The sequence below is a fragment of the Vipera ursinii genome (assembly GCF_947247035.1).
Source record: "Vipera ursinii genome assembly, chromosome: 3".
NCBI classification, from domain to species: Eukaryota; Metazoa; Chordata; class Lepidosauria; order Squamata; family Viperidae; genus Vipera; species Vipera ursinii.
In genome coordinates, this window is record NC_139516.1 from 84872841 (window position 1) to 84888555 (window position 15715).

The window sequence follows — 15715 nt, forward strand, 5'->3', positions numbered from 1 at the left end:
AGTTAAACTTATAAGTAGTCCTCAACTTACGATTGGTTTCTTAGTGACCATTTGAAATTATGATGGATCTCCACAATGCTACTTATGAACCATTTTCAAAGTTGCAACTGCTGCTTCCTCCCACAGTCACGTGATTACACTCTGGGCACCTGGCAACTAGCTCACCTTTATGACCGGTTGCAGCATCCCACAATCACATGACCACAATTTGCAGTGCTTTTTGCTGGTTTCTGGGTTTATTTCACAAAAATCCCCATAAAGGAAAACGGATTCGCTTAACAACCACAGTGTTTGCTTAATGACCACCACAAAAAATATCAAAAAATTGGTTCTGGTTCTGTAATGGCTCAATTTACAACCGCAAGACTTATGACTGTAATCTGGGCTCAGTTATAGTGATGAGTTGAGAATTACCCATGTACCTTTTTCCCCCTCATTGCTTAAAAGGCATTTAATTAGAGGGACTGTCCTCTGATGTGTATTTCATTTATTAAAGCCAAATGTTGGAACATCTGAAATGAACACATTTCAAATAGCTAAAAATATATGTGTGAAAGACTATTACCTTTTTAAAATAGCCAATATACTTTATTAGCATACTTGCTGTGTTAACCCCTTCAATAACCTTATATAGAAAACCAAGAAATTCCACTTATCTGAACCAACTTTGCTTCAAACCGAGATGTAGATATAATATATATTATATAATATATAATTTTATTACATATGAATCCTGCCTTTTCTCTGAGAACCTGAGGTAAAATAATGTATCCTTTTATTTTACCCTCAACACAATAGTCCTACGATATAACAGTCTGAGAATCGTTCAGTGAATTCCTTATTCAAAGAGTGACTTGAACATACAGGTAAAACTCAAAAAATTAGAATATCATGCAAAAGTTTATTTATTTCAGTAATGCAACTTAAAAGGGGAAACTAATATATGAGATAGACTCATTACATGCAAAGCAAGATAGTTCAAGCCATGATTTGTCATAATTGTGATGATTATGGCGTACAGCTCATGAAAACCCCAAATCCACAATCTCAGAAAATTATAATATTACATGCAATCAATAAGACAAGGAGTGTACATAGAACAATATTGGACCTCTGAAAAGTATAAGCGTGCATATGTACTCAGTACTTGGTTTGGGCCCCTTTTGCAATTACTGCCTCAGTGCGGCGTTGGCATGGAAGCTATCAGCCTGTGGCACTGCTGAGGTGTTATGGAAGACCAGGATGCTTCAATAGCGGCCTTCAGCTCTTCTGCATTGTTCGGTCTCATGTCTCTCATCTTTCCCTTTGCAATGCCCCATAGATTCTCTATGGGGTTCAGGTCAGGCGAGTTTGCTGGCCAATCAAGCACAGTAATCCCACGGTCATTGAACCAGGTTTTGGTGCTTTTGGCAGTGTGGGCAGGTGCCAAGTCCTGCTGGAAAATGAAGTCAGCATCCCCATAAAGCTCATCTGCGGAAGGAAGCATGAAGTGCTCCAAAATCTCCTGGTAGACGGCTGCGTTGACCCTGGACTTAATGAAGCACAGTGGACCAACACCAGCAGATGACATGGCTCCCCAAATCAACACAGACTGTGGAAACTTCACACTGGACTTCAAGCATCTTGCAGTGTGTGCCTCTCCATTCTTCCTCCAGACTCTGGGTCCTTGGTTTCCAAATGAGATGCAAAAGTTGCTCTCATCAGAAAAGAGGACTTTGGACCACTGAGCAACAGACCAGGTCCTGTTTTTCCTTAGCCCAGGTAAGATGCTTCTGACGTTGTTTGTTGTTCAGGAGCAGCTTGACAAAAGGAATATGACATTTGAAGCCCATGTCCAGGATCCGTCTCTGTGTGGTGGCTCTTGATGCACTGACTCCAGCCTCAGTCCACTCCTTGTGAAAGTCCCCAACATTTTGAATGGCCTTTTCCTGACAATCCTCTCCAGGCTGAGGTCATCCCTGCTGCTTGTGCACCTTTTTCTTCCACACTTTTCCCTTCCACATAACTTTCTATTAATGTGCTTTGATACAGCACTTTGGGAACATCCAACTTCTTTTGCAATTACCTTTTGAGGCTTTCCCTCCTTATGGAGGGTGTCAATGATGGTTTTCTGCACAACTGTCAGGTCAGCAGTCTTCCCCATGATTGTGATTCCTACTGAACCAGACTGAGAGACCATTTAAAGGCTCAGGAACCCTTTGCAGGTGTTATGGCTTAATTAGCTGATTAGAGTGGGGCACTTTGAGCCTAGAATATTGCACCTTTTCACAATATTCTAATTTACTGAGATTGTGGATTTGGGGTTTTCATGAGCTGTACGCCATGATCATCACAATTATGATAAATCACGGCTTGAACTATCTTGCTTTGCATGTAATGAGTCTATCTCATCTATTAGTTTCCCCTTTTAAGTTGCATTACTGAAATAAATGAACTTTTGCACGATATTCTAATTTTTCGAGTTTCACCTGTAAGTATTCTTAAATAAAAACCAAGACCTCATTTATTATATTATAGTGTACTGTCTCTGCCTGGATCTACTTGATTTGCAGTGGCTCAAAGCTGTGTACTGACATCACTGCAATAAGCTTCTTTTGTCAAAAATGGGCAGGCAACATATACTCCTCTTTTTATTTTTAACTTCTAATTCCCATCAGTCAGTTAAAGATGAGAAATGATGGGAATTGCATCCCAAGCACACCTGGACATGCTTCTCTGTCAACAAAGAAGACAATAAGCCTGAATCCCACATACAAGAAGAGCAAATGCTTTAGGAGACCTAAATAGCATACTCATCTGTAATCATTTTTCCTGTGCTCTTTCAGAATAAATAAAATTAAATCAAATGGATTTTTCATTTGGTTTATTTTTTTTTCTTTTATCAAGAAATGAATGCATAGTTCTAATGCTGAAAATGATGGATGTTTAGAGCGGTGAAATATGGCTCTTTTTCCTTTCCTTTCCTTTCTTTTCTTTTTACATTTTGCTTCCTGATGCCCCAAAATTTTGTTTCAAGGAAGATTTATTTGAGGTTGATGTCTGAAAAGATTCAGGCATTTGAACCTTAATAGAAGTTTTGACCGTTGAAGTTTAATTAGGTCTTATAAAAGCATATTTGACTACTCCTTGGAAAGTTCACCATATTACTTTGCTAGTATCTATGCTCTCAGCCAGCAGTATTGCAATATCAATCAGTTTAGTAGTCTTCCTCTGTTTATCCTCTTTTATTGTAGCCTAGGGGTGAACACAGCAACTAATGCTGAATCCAGCACCATGATTAAATCTCAGCTTTCATTAAAAAAAAACGTTGTGAGATTTTGCAGAGGATCAATTTGATGCTGTGGCTTACCATAATCAATAGAAATTTTTTTTTATTGGAACCTAGCAAGCCATTTTAGGGCATTGGGAGTAGCAATGTAGAGTTTTGGGTCTGAGATATATTATGACTTTATGAATGGTCTCTATGCACAGCCAACCAGAAAATAAAGTTCTCTGCCACATATCAGTTTTCTAGCATATCATTTGGTGCCATGCTATTTGATATTCTAATATACTTTGTTGTGGCAATAAAACATGCAGTTTTCATGGTTGAAACATTCAGAGATAGCATTTCTGATGGTAATAGCAAGGTAGGAGACAAATCTTAAGCAAAGTTTAAATATTAGGCTAACACAAGATAACCTAATTTAAAGAAAGTATATTGTAATTCTTCTGTACTGTATAATAACTATATACTATTAAAATTGTTGCTCCCATGACTTTTAACTGGTTGAAATGGTGCATCAAAGGGCAACCTTTGAACCAAGGTACCTCAAATAGGCTAACTTCCAGAATGCGTCCAAAATCAAGGGCCCATGACTCCCAAGGGAATGAAATTTGGGAATGTTTTGGCTGCTTCACTGCTGCTGGCCTGCTGCTGCTTCAGGTCTGCCATGCTTCTGAGGGAACATTTAGAGTGTTTCATGACAGTTTCTCAGCCACTCTCATAATCCCTTGATCCTTTGAAGTTGGAAGTTGCTCCAGGTTCCACTATTTTTTTCCTATTCTTGATTATTCTGTTTTTTTATTGAAAATTTTTATCATACATTTTATCTTTAACAAACCCCCCTACCCCTCCCCTATCCCTCCCTCCTTACCCCTCCCCCCCTCCCCCCGACTTCCCAGAGCTAAGTACAAGGTATAAAAAACAAAAAAAGAATCATAAACAACCATATGCTAACAACCGTAAACTCTAAAATCTATCACTCTCTAGCTCATATAGGATAACTACAAACACTATTAATATAGAATATATAGGTAAAGGTAAAGGTTCCCCCGCACATGCGTGCTAGTCGTTTCCGACTCTAGGGGCCGGTGCTCATCTCCGTTTCAAAGCCGAAGAGCCAGTGCTTGTCCGAGGACGTCTCTGTGGTCATGTGGCCGGCATGACTAGACGCCAAAGGCACACAGAGCGCTGTTACCTTCCCACCGTAGTGGTCCCTATTTATCTTCTTGCATTTTTACGTGCTTTCGAACTGCTAGGTTGGCAGAAGCTGGGACGAGTAACAGGCGCTCACTCTGCTACGCGGCACTCGGGATTCGACCCGCCAAACTGCCGACCTTCTGATCGACAAGCTCAGCGTCCTAACCCACTGAGCCACCGCGTCCCTATATAGAATATATAAAAATATATATAAAAAAAAGGGGAAAAAGAAAGGAAGACTTATTCAAATGCTACATGAAACTTCTTAATCCCGTATTTGTTCTGGATATACTTAATCCATTTTCTCCACTCCATAATATAGCGTTCTTGCGAATGATCTTTCAAATAGGCCGATATCTTTGCCATCTCTGCCAGGTCAGAAACCTTTAAAGTCCATTCTTCTATAGTCGGCAGTTCCTCCTTCTTCCAATACTGACCTATTAAGAGTCTTGCTGCCGTAATTAAATTCAACATCAACTTAGTGTCCACAACTGTAGCATCTGTAATTATTCCCAACAAAAAAAGTTGCGGACAAAACTTTATCCTCTGTTTAAAAATCTTCTGCATGTTCCACCAGACTTTTATCCAAAAAGCCTTAACCTTTTTACAAGTCCACCATATGTGAAAATACGTTGCGTCTTCGTCACCGCACCTCCAACATTTAGGCTGATAATTCGGATACATACTTGCAAGCTTTTTAGGATCTAAATGCCATCTATAAAACATTTTGTAAAAATTCTTAGATTTTGAGCTTGTGTAAATTTTACGTTCCTCACCCAAATCCTTTCCCACGTATCCATTGTAATAACTTCTTGGATATTTTGGGCCCATTTAATCATACAATCTTTAACAAGCTCTGTTTCTGAGTCAATCTCTATCAATGCAAGATATATCCGTTTGATATGTGCTGGACCCTGATTTCTGATTTGCTTTATCAGATTTTCATCAGTCATTGTAAAACCATTTTTCTAATCTTCTTTCCACCTGGCCCGTAGCTGAGTATATTGAAACCAATTCTGAACAACCTTCTCTTCTCGCAAGAGGCTATATGATTTCAAACACCAGACATTTCTTTCCAAGCTCAGAATCTCCTTGTACGTAGTCACATCATGTTTGAAACCAGCATGTATATTTTCTATTGCGTGTTTTGGAATTGCCCACAGTGGTATCTTGCAATCTAGCTTATGTCTATACTTCTTCCAAACTCTCAACAATGCCTGTCTTAGAATATGCACTCTAAACACATTGTCTACCTTCTTGTCATACAACAAATATGCATGCCAGCCAAACAACAAATCGTGGCCCTCAAGATTTAATAATCTCTCTTGTGTCAAATTAATCCAATCACTTATTCCTACTAATGCAGCAGCTTCATAATATAGTTTAAGACTGGGCATTTTAAGACCACCTCTCTCACGAGTATCCTGCATAATCTTAAGTTTAACTCGTGGCCTTTTCCCTGCCCAAACAAATTTATTGATACCTCGCTGCCATTCCTCCAAATTAGAATCTTTCTTAAGAATCGGTATCATTTGAAATAAAAATAAAAATTTAGGCAGGACATTCATTTTCACTGCTGCAATCCGTCCCAACAAAGACAATTGCAATTTTCCCCAACTCTCCAATTCTTTTTGAATTTTCCCCCATAGTTTTTCATAATTATTTTTATATAACTTTGTATTAGAGGGCGACAAAAGCACCCCCAAATATTTAACCCTTTTAACAATCTCAAATCCAGTTAATCCTTCTAAGAGAGCCTTTTGCGAAACTGTCATATTTTTGGCCAGAATTTTGGTTTTCTGTATATTAACTTTAAATCCAGAAACCTTGCCGTATTGTGTTATTATCTCCATCAGGTCCACAACAGAGTTCTCTGGCTGGGTCACTGTAACAACCAGATCATCTGCGAATGCTCTCAATCTATAATCCTGATCTCTAATTTGTATTCCCTTATTTTTTTCCGAATTCCGTATTTTAACCAATAATATCTCTAATGTTAACACAAATAACAAGGGCGATAACTGACACCCTTGCCTTGTGCCCTTCTCAATATTACATGCTTCTGTCAGACTATTATTAACTATAATTCGGGCAGTTTGTTTTTGATATAATGCCCTAATCGGTTGTAAAAAATTTTCCCCAAAATCCATTTTGTCTAAAACTTTCATCAAAAATTGCCAATTCAATTGATCAAAAGCTTTTTCAGCATCTAGAAAAATTAGCGCCGCAGGGATCTGGTTGTTCCTTTCCAAAAACTCTAACACATCAACTATATGCCTCACATTATTTTTCATTTGCCTACCACTAATAAACCCCGTTTGGTCCCCATGAATCACCTGTTGCAGAACCCTCATCAGTCTATTAGCCAACACCTTAGCAAATATCTTGTAATCTGTATTTAAAAGCGATATCGGTCTATAATTTTTGACTTGAGTAGCATCTTGGTCTTCCTTCGGAATCAAGGAAATAAAAGCTGTTCTCCAAGACGGTGGCACCTTTCCCCCCCTCTGGATTGTCTGGAACAGTTCCTTTAACGGTTTCATCATCTCTAATTGTAAATTTTTGTAATAAGCCGCAGACAAACCATCCGTACCTGGTGCTTTATCCACCTTCAATTCCTTAATTGCTGTAAAAATTTCTTCTTCTGTAATTAATTGATTAATCCCCTCTTTTTGTACTTGCGTAAGAACCGGGATGCTAGCATTCTCCAAATATATATCAATGTCTTTTTCATTAATCTTCTCCTTAGCATATAATTTAGAATAAAAATCCACAAAAGCATCCTTGATAAGGTCCTGTTGAAACACAACCCTTCCTTTATGCTCAATTTTGTCTATATTAGAAGCCCTTTGCTTTTTCCTCAATCTATAAGCTAACCATCTACCTGGTTTGTTAGCGTTGCAAAAGGTATTATGCCTGGCAAACCGCAAATTGGTTGCCACTTGGTCAGCCATTAATTTATCAAATTGCCCTCTTAACAGTTTAATAGCCTCCTTAGTCTTCACATCCTCTGAATTCAAAATCAAAGCCTTTTCTTTTTCCTTTATTTCATTCTCCAGTTCTTTCCTCCTAGCTTCCACAGCACGTCTATGTTTATTATTCATATATATCAACACCCCTCTCATATAGGCCTTACTAGCATCCCAAACCATGTCCATAGAGGTGCCCTTATTCATATTAATTTCAAAAAAATCCTTCATCCGCTGTTTGCATTCTTCCACATTTCTCTGATTTCTAAACAAATTCTCATTTACGCGCCACGAGCGCCTATCTCTATTCTCCTTATCAATCTCTAGCCAAACTGGACTATGATCAGAAATAGTTCTTGCACAAATCTTCACCTTCTTAGTCCTTAAAAAAAAATCATTAGTCAACAAAATAAAATCGATCCTGGAAAAAGATTGATGTCTATCAGAAAAAAAAGTATAATCCTTTTCCTGCAAATGTCTCTCGCGCCAAATATCTCGCAGTTCCAAGTCATCCTTCATTTCAAAAAAGGATTTAGGCAGTCTAGCATGACTTGGGACGCGCTTGAAAGCTCCAGCCTTGTCCATCTGTACATCCAAAACACCATTCCAATCCCCCATAAAAATAAAAGATTTATAATCCAACTGGGTAAGCTTTGTATGAAGTAAACTAAAAAAGTCAGCTTGTTGTTGATTAGGAGCATATAATCCAACTAAAAGCGTCTTTTTACCTTCTAGCAGCAACTCTATTATAACGTATCTTCCATGCTTATCTGCTTCAGTTAAGTCTGCTGTTAAAGCACTTTTAACATAAACAACCACTCCATTTTTCTTATTCATTGCAGAAGCAACAAATTGCGTACCCAACCTTGAGTTCAATAAATACTTTTGATCCAGAACCCTAATATGCGTTTCTTGCAAACATATAACATCTATCTTAAATTGTTTTAAATATTGAAAAACTTTCTTCCTCTTCTGTGGTGAATTTAGTCCATTAACGTTCCAAGTTAAAAATTTAGTTACCATGCATATCATCCCAAAGCTCTTGGAGCACTGCTTTGATAGGACTATCTTTTTTAGGCCGTGGTCCTCCCACTGCTTGGCTGTAAGTACGTTGTGGAAGTTCCATAGACTTCTGCTGATCTTGTTCTTTTATTTTTTTTTTGATCGTTTTAAAGCAGCACGCGTCACCCTCTGCTCTCTAGGATCATCCAAAGAAGTTGTAGCTTGATCTCCTCCAGCACCGTTTTCCTCTGTCTGTCCATCTTCAGCCTCTTGATGTTCTCCTTCACCAGATCCCTTTGCAGCTTCCAGAAGTGATAATGGAGTTGCTTTTAGAACATTATTGTAAAAATCACGCGCCTGCATCACAGTAACCAGACGGTACCTTTTACCTTCATGCATCACCATCAACCCAACTGGAATCTCCCATCTGAACCTTATATCTCGTTGCTTGAGCTCTTGCACAAGAAATGTAAAATCCTTCCTTCTCCTTAAAATCTTTGGAGGAATTTCTTTTAGAACCAAAACTTCTTGATCAGCAATCACAACTTTAGTATCATAAGCAGCTTGTATAACTTCATCTCTAATTTCCCTCTTTGCAAAATAAACCACCACATCTCTAGGCAGCTTTCTCTGTCTAGCAATCCATGAATTCACACGAAACACTTTATCCATGCCTCCCTTTATTTCAGATGCTGGCTGATTCAATACCACTTCCAGAGCCTCAGAAATCAGCTGCTTTAGATCTTCCTTAACATTCTCTTTTAAGCCTCTGATTCTAACAGCAAACTGCATCTGGTAATATTGAGCAAGACTCAGTTCTCTGTCCATTTTGTCTCTTAAATCTTCATTCTCCAATACTTTTGCTTCTAATATGGCATTCTTTTGAGTCAAATCTTCCACTTTTTCATCCAGATCTTCCACACATTCAGCCACTTTATGCACTGAAGACAAAATGTCTACCTTCATCACACTGAACTTCTGTTCCATCCTCTCTTCCATTCTCTCCTCCAATTTCTCCAATTTCTCCTCCATCTTTGCAAATTTATCACCCATTGATTCCAGAATTACCTGAGCATGTTTTTCAAGAGCATCTTGTAAATCCTTCGGTGTCAATACATCAGGAGGATGCAACGCCTGCAATGATGATTGTTGCACCGGAGACGTTCCAGCACTCCGAAGAGTTTTTCAGGGAGGTTTAGCCGCCATCTTTTACTTTCACTTGTGACGCACTTTCACTTTAAGTTTAAAAAGTCCATCAAGCTCGAGAGTAAAATACAATAATCCTCTTCACCTTTTCCTCTTGTACCGCTCTGCCTGCTCCTTTTAATCCATAGTCTTTCCTTCAGGCAGGGGTGGTCGCAAACGCCTGGCTCTGCTCCAAGAAATCTGGAGCAGAGACGCTGACCAGCTGGGAGCAACCCAGGCTACGGGGGAGTTCGATCCTTCAGCCGCCAAAGCTACAAGCTCAGGCGGCCCCGGAGAACTCGACCCCTACCTGGGGCCTCACCCCCTCCTCTTCTCCCGAGGAGGGGGCTTCAAATTCACCCGAACAGCTGATCGGCGCTGTTTCGGGTGAAAATTACTCAGCTGAGCCGCGGGCAGCCCGGGAAGGCTGTCTCCGGTGCCGCGCAGCCACCGGAAGTCTCCTTGATTATTCTGTTTCTCTGTTTAGGTAAGGAAATAACTCTGAAATGAAGACCCAACAAGGCCTGGATTGTCTAGTAACATATAGAGGAAGTCTCCTCTATTGAGCTACTGGTCTACCTGTTTTGTTCTGGATTATATACATTAATTTATAGGGTGCCTCTGAAATTGACTGAAAGCCTTGCAGACATTCTCAAAAAATTGTCGATATAATGTATAATTAAACACAAAATCAGTGCTTCAAAAATTAGCTGGGTTGAATCCAGTAGCTTTTTACTTCCTCTGTTGCTATTGCAGGCAGAGAATACCAGGATCATACAGAAACGTATGATTAACTTATTGCTTGTATGTTCCTGTTTTTTAAAAAAAATCATATAATTGTTATATATTTATGTAATATATGTAATTGATTAATTTAATTTAACTGAGAGCCGTGGTAACCTAGTGGTGAAGATGCTCGCCTCCCATTCGGGAGGCAGGTTCAATCCTAGGTAGTGGCAGATATTTCACCCTTAGGGTGCAATGGAAAAACATCTGTGAACTCCACATAGGCATCAGGAACGGCATCTGGCCAGTAAATGCTCAGCTCCAGCCAATATCCCCAATTCTACCCAGAATTAAGGGACTACAGGGTTGTTAAAAGAAAAAAAAAGTAATATATTTAATGTTAGGCATATTTAGAATTTCAGTCCAAACTAAAGTTATCCTAAATGTTATACGTTTCTTTGCTTTTCCTCCTTTAAAATAACATGAATAGGAAGCAGGATGATACAGAAAACATGTATTATATGTAACATCTTCTATGATAAACTCCCATTAGAAATGACAGAATGTGCATAATTATCACTGACGTTACTTTTAAAAGATGATGGAACTGAAAGGCCTTACTTAAAATGACTATTTTCCAAAAACCTGCATTACATTGGTGAGAATTATGTTAGACAGTTGCTTTGAAGCACAATGTGATGGTTGTGTAATTATTTTTCCTGTTCCAAATAGCTGTAGAAGAATGGGGTTTTCTCCCTTGTGAATAGCTAGGCTCAGAGTTCCGGCTTATCATTATTTGCCAGGTTTTACTAGGAGTTGATACTACATAGGCTTCTGCTAAGAAACCATTGATAAATCTTAAGTTTGTACCAGACCTGAGGCAGAATAATGTATTTTATTTCCACTTTACTTATGATAAAGAACCAAATAGAGAAAAATCTATCTTCTGCACTGTATTTGGGACACAGAAGTGTTTAGTGTTTTGTAAGGGGCCACATCATGCCTAAATAAGAAAACTAATATAAACAACCTGGACTTCATTTAGATGAGAAGGACCCTAATGATCGCAGTATCATTTGAGTAGAGAAATGATACGTTATTCTGCTAATTAAGCTATCATAAAGCAACAAGGGTCAACCCCATTTTCATATTACAGTCCTGTAGTTGATAATGTAAAAATTAAACAAAGGCTGAGTGTTCTTTTTTCTTTTTTCTTTTTGGTATTATTTTGTAGGAAGAATGATAAATGTAGTGTAGTTCCAGCAGTATGAATATTGCTGGGAGGCGATTTAAGTTTTTGTTCCTAGTGGCAGATTGTGGCAGAACAATAAATAGGGGAAAAAAAAATATCCAGCTACCATTTCTCTTTTTGCAAGAAAAAATGTATTTAAACCAAAACAGAAGTGAGGGTTCATCTTATAGTCAGAATTGTGTTCCTTTCAGGAAAATATCCTCTCCTTTAGGGGAAGTATTAAAAAGAAAACCTATGTAGGTAATGCACAATGATATGCTTAGGAATAGAAAAAAAAAGTTATATTGAATGCTGGAAGTTATGTTGACATTAATGAACAGATGGTGAGCAATCCACTCCTCTCTAATAAACAGGTGATGAGGTAGCCTGCTCTCAATTGCAGATTATTATTTTTTTTTTTTGCTCTGGCCTCCAGAGACCCTAAACACTAGTTCCTGTTCACCAAATGCTAAGTAATCATGAGGACCATTCGTTTCTGAATAATTACCTTTGAATAGATTCATTGTAATTAAGCATTGCTTTCTTCTTCTTCTTCTTCTTCTTCTTCTTCTTCTTCTTCTTCTTCTTCTTCTTCTTCTTCTTCTTCTTCTTCTTCTTCTTCTTCTTCCTCTTCCTCCTCCTCTTCTTCTTCTTCTTCTTCTTCTTCTTCTTCTTCTTCTTCTTCTTCTTCTTCTTCTTCCTCTTCCTCTTCCTCTTCCTCCTCTTCCTCTTCTTCTTCTTCTTCTTCTTCTTCTTCTTCTTCTTCTTCTTCTTCTTCTTCTTCTTCTTCTTCTTCTTCTTCCTCTTCCTCTTCCTCCTCTTCCTCTTCCTCTTCTTCTTCTTCTTCTTCTTCTTCTTCTTCTTCTTCTTCTTCTTCTTCTTCCTCTTCTCCTCCTCCTTCTCTTCCTCCTCCTCCTCCCTTTATAAATCTGAAGTTGTTTGCATTGACAGTTAAAATACTGACGGTACATTAAAAAAGTTTAATTCTAAATTTGAAAGAAAGAAGGAAAATACCGGGAAAACAAACCTATTCATACCAAGAAAGTGGGTTTACACATGTTATTGTCTCAATGGTTTGGGGATGGCTTTCCCAGGATTTTCTCCATGGCTTTGTACAGTGTTACATGGGATATGAACAATTTGAACTGAGCCTTGGTGGAGCAGTGGGCTAATGCCTCCTTAAGTAACACCAGCTGCCTGCAATCAGTGCAGGTTCACATCCCACCAGGCTCAAGGTTGACTCAGCCTTCCATCCTTCCGAGGTAGGTAAAATGAGGACCCAGATTGTTGGGGGCAATTAAGCTGACTTTGTAATAATGCCACTTGGGGTGTGTGTGAAAGCCCTAATAAGCAGGCATATACATAGAATGAAGGCTACTGCTAAGCTTGTAAGCCGCCCTGAGTCTTCGGAGAAGGGCGGGATATAAATGGAATTAAAATAAATAAAATAAATAAATATAGTATTTTTCAGCACTCTGCATCAGAGTTCCAGGATGCCAAGGCACAGTCAGAAACCATTGCCTAGACAGAAGCATTGTATTCTGTTGGATTGTCCCCACTAGCAGCAGCACAACTGATCTCACAGAAATAGTCCTGGAAGATACTACCATGGATGATATCAGAAGCTTGCCAGTCAAACAAGAAAAAAACAGAACCCATTGCTTCTGTCCATCCTGCAGAGAAGGTCATCTGTAAGGAGCATCAGGCTGAAAACAAGATTTGGGATAGAATCAAGGGGCTTGGTGGGGTGTGTGTGTTTCGGTCTCTTGGTTGAACTGTAATGATCCATGATGGTAATGAAGCCAATGCTTTCAATGGGCCCCTTGGTTTATCATGTATCAGTAAAAAGAAGAAGAAAGCAATGCTTAATTACAAGTTTACTTTCTCTCCCAGAGAGCCCAAGACAGTGGAAAGTACTTTCATCACCATTTTTGAGAAGACCGTTTTTGGTGAACTTACCTTTGCTCTATAATATACCAAAACGATACTGAGAATGTGATTGGAAAGGTGATTAAGTTATGCTTTTTGATATTATTTAATTCCTCAATAAGAGAAACCAGAACAGTTTAGAGCACTAGCTCCTACCACTTTCCCCAAACTTACTTTGCGTCTTTAAAGGAAAAAAAAAAAAAACAAATTGGCTCCGTTTGCGGAATTCGTATTGTTAGTACTTGGTGGAGCAGTGGGCTAATGCCTCCTTAAGTAACACCAGCTGCCTGCAATTAGTGCAGGTTCGCATCCCACCAGGCTCAAGGTTGACTCAGCCTTCCATCCTTCCGAGGTAGGTAAAATGAGGACCCAGATTGTTGGGGGCAATTAAGCTGACTTTGTAATAATGCCGCTTGGGGTGTGTGTGTGAAAGCCCTAACAAGCAGGCATATACATAGAATGAAGGCTACTGCTAAGCTTGTAAGCCGCCCTGAGTCTTCAGAGAAGGGCGGGATATAAATGGAATTAAAATTTAAAATTTAATTTAATTATTGTTTGTGTTGTTGTCATCATTGTTATTCTCAAGCAAAGGTTTAAGATAAAAATCACTATTTTTTTTCTAAGTGTAGTCAATGGTATATTGCCAGCTTTCAGGGAAAGAAGGCTATAAGATACCTATCAAAAATAACATTAATGAGCTGCAAACACCAAAATTACAGGAACTTATGAAATTGGTTAAACATAAAATACCATTAAACTGTTTACTGAGGCTTCACAGACACACTGCAGCTAATGAGCATTTCTGCTATTTAAATAAGCCCAAATTGAACACACATTACATGGATACATAATTAGTCGTGGCAGTCAAGCACACACTGTATCACTTTTAAAGCTTTATTTGAGGAATCTTTTCCATTTGATTTGTTTTGCTAATTAAAATATTTTCTGGCTTACCAATATATCTTAATATTACTGGAGTTTACCCCTTCCCCAAGTGGCCTATAATTGGTTGATATTTTTTCCATTTATGTCTATTTGCTCAATGAATATAGCAGTTTGAACTATGATGTAATGAACAAAACAGTCTGGGCTTCTGTCTTGGTATCACATCACTTAGTAACATTCATACGCTACTGTCCATTTGGAATGATCTTTGCATATTCTGTAACTACCGTCTTCATAGAATACTTGAAACCTGTCAAAATTGTTGGGATTTCTGTAGAATTAATTAATAGGATGGGAAGTAGGTCACCAGATCTCTTCTGACCTTCCTGTAGTATGTAATATCCTGCTAATGTGGAAATTATAATGTAATGTATGGAAATAATCACATAGTTACAAAAAGTTGGATCCTGATTCAGTTTAATATCCAATAATATATTCAAAGAAAATCTATGCATGCACAATTATGGCCAGTAGATTAATTAGTTGTAAAGATGTTTGTCCTAATTTCAAAAATACTCTGTCTGCTCCATGACACGCAGAATATTTTTCCATCTGTGAAATGGAGAGAAATAATAGTAATTATATTTTCTTTGAATTCACAGTATTTATTCCTTAGGCAGAGCAGTTCAGTGGTCTCTCGGCAATGGGAGAAAATGTAATTATGCCAACCCAAGATTTTATCTCAAGTTTTCAAAACCTAGAAGAAGACAAAGAGCAGTATGGGTCCTGTGAAATAGATTTGGAGAGAAAAATGATAAATTGGCCAAGATCAGTACTGAATAAACCTCTGGCTGAATAAGGATTTTAATACAAATCTCAGTGGTATGTTTTCTGTACTCTTAACTGTGGCTACTTAATCAAGTAATACATTGGTCACGTTCTTGCTTTGACAATTGGTATAGTCATAAAACCAAGTTTTTCTCATAGTATTGGTGGGCTAAAATGAGGAAATCCCATGTATGTAATTTCCTTTGAAAAAGGCATAGTTTGGGGGGGGGAGTAGTTAATAAATTATAATTAATTAAACTCTTCTTTTTTTCTGCCAACTTTTAGCTACATTCATCAGGCCAGAATGAAGTACCCTTTCAAGATCCAAGAAATCTGTTTACAGACCATTTGTTTATTACAAGTGCTTTTTGTTCCACTTCAATTAAAAAAAAATCTAAGCAGTTTACAAAAAGCACCTTCAGTACATATAATATTAATAATAAATATAATAATAAAATAACAGCAACAACAATCATACCTGTATACATCATAGGTACA

General features: G+C 38.2%; 1 protein-coding gene across 2 annotated transcripts in view; it reads left to right on the forward strand.

The window, feature by feature from the left end:
- DPYD (dihydropyrimidine dehydrogenase) overlaps positions 1-15715 on the forward strand; it is a 597578-nt gene that overhangs the window by 308083 nt on the left and 273780 nt on the right. The window lies entirely within an intron of this gene.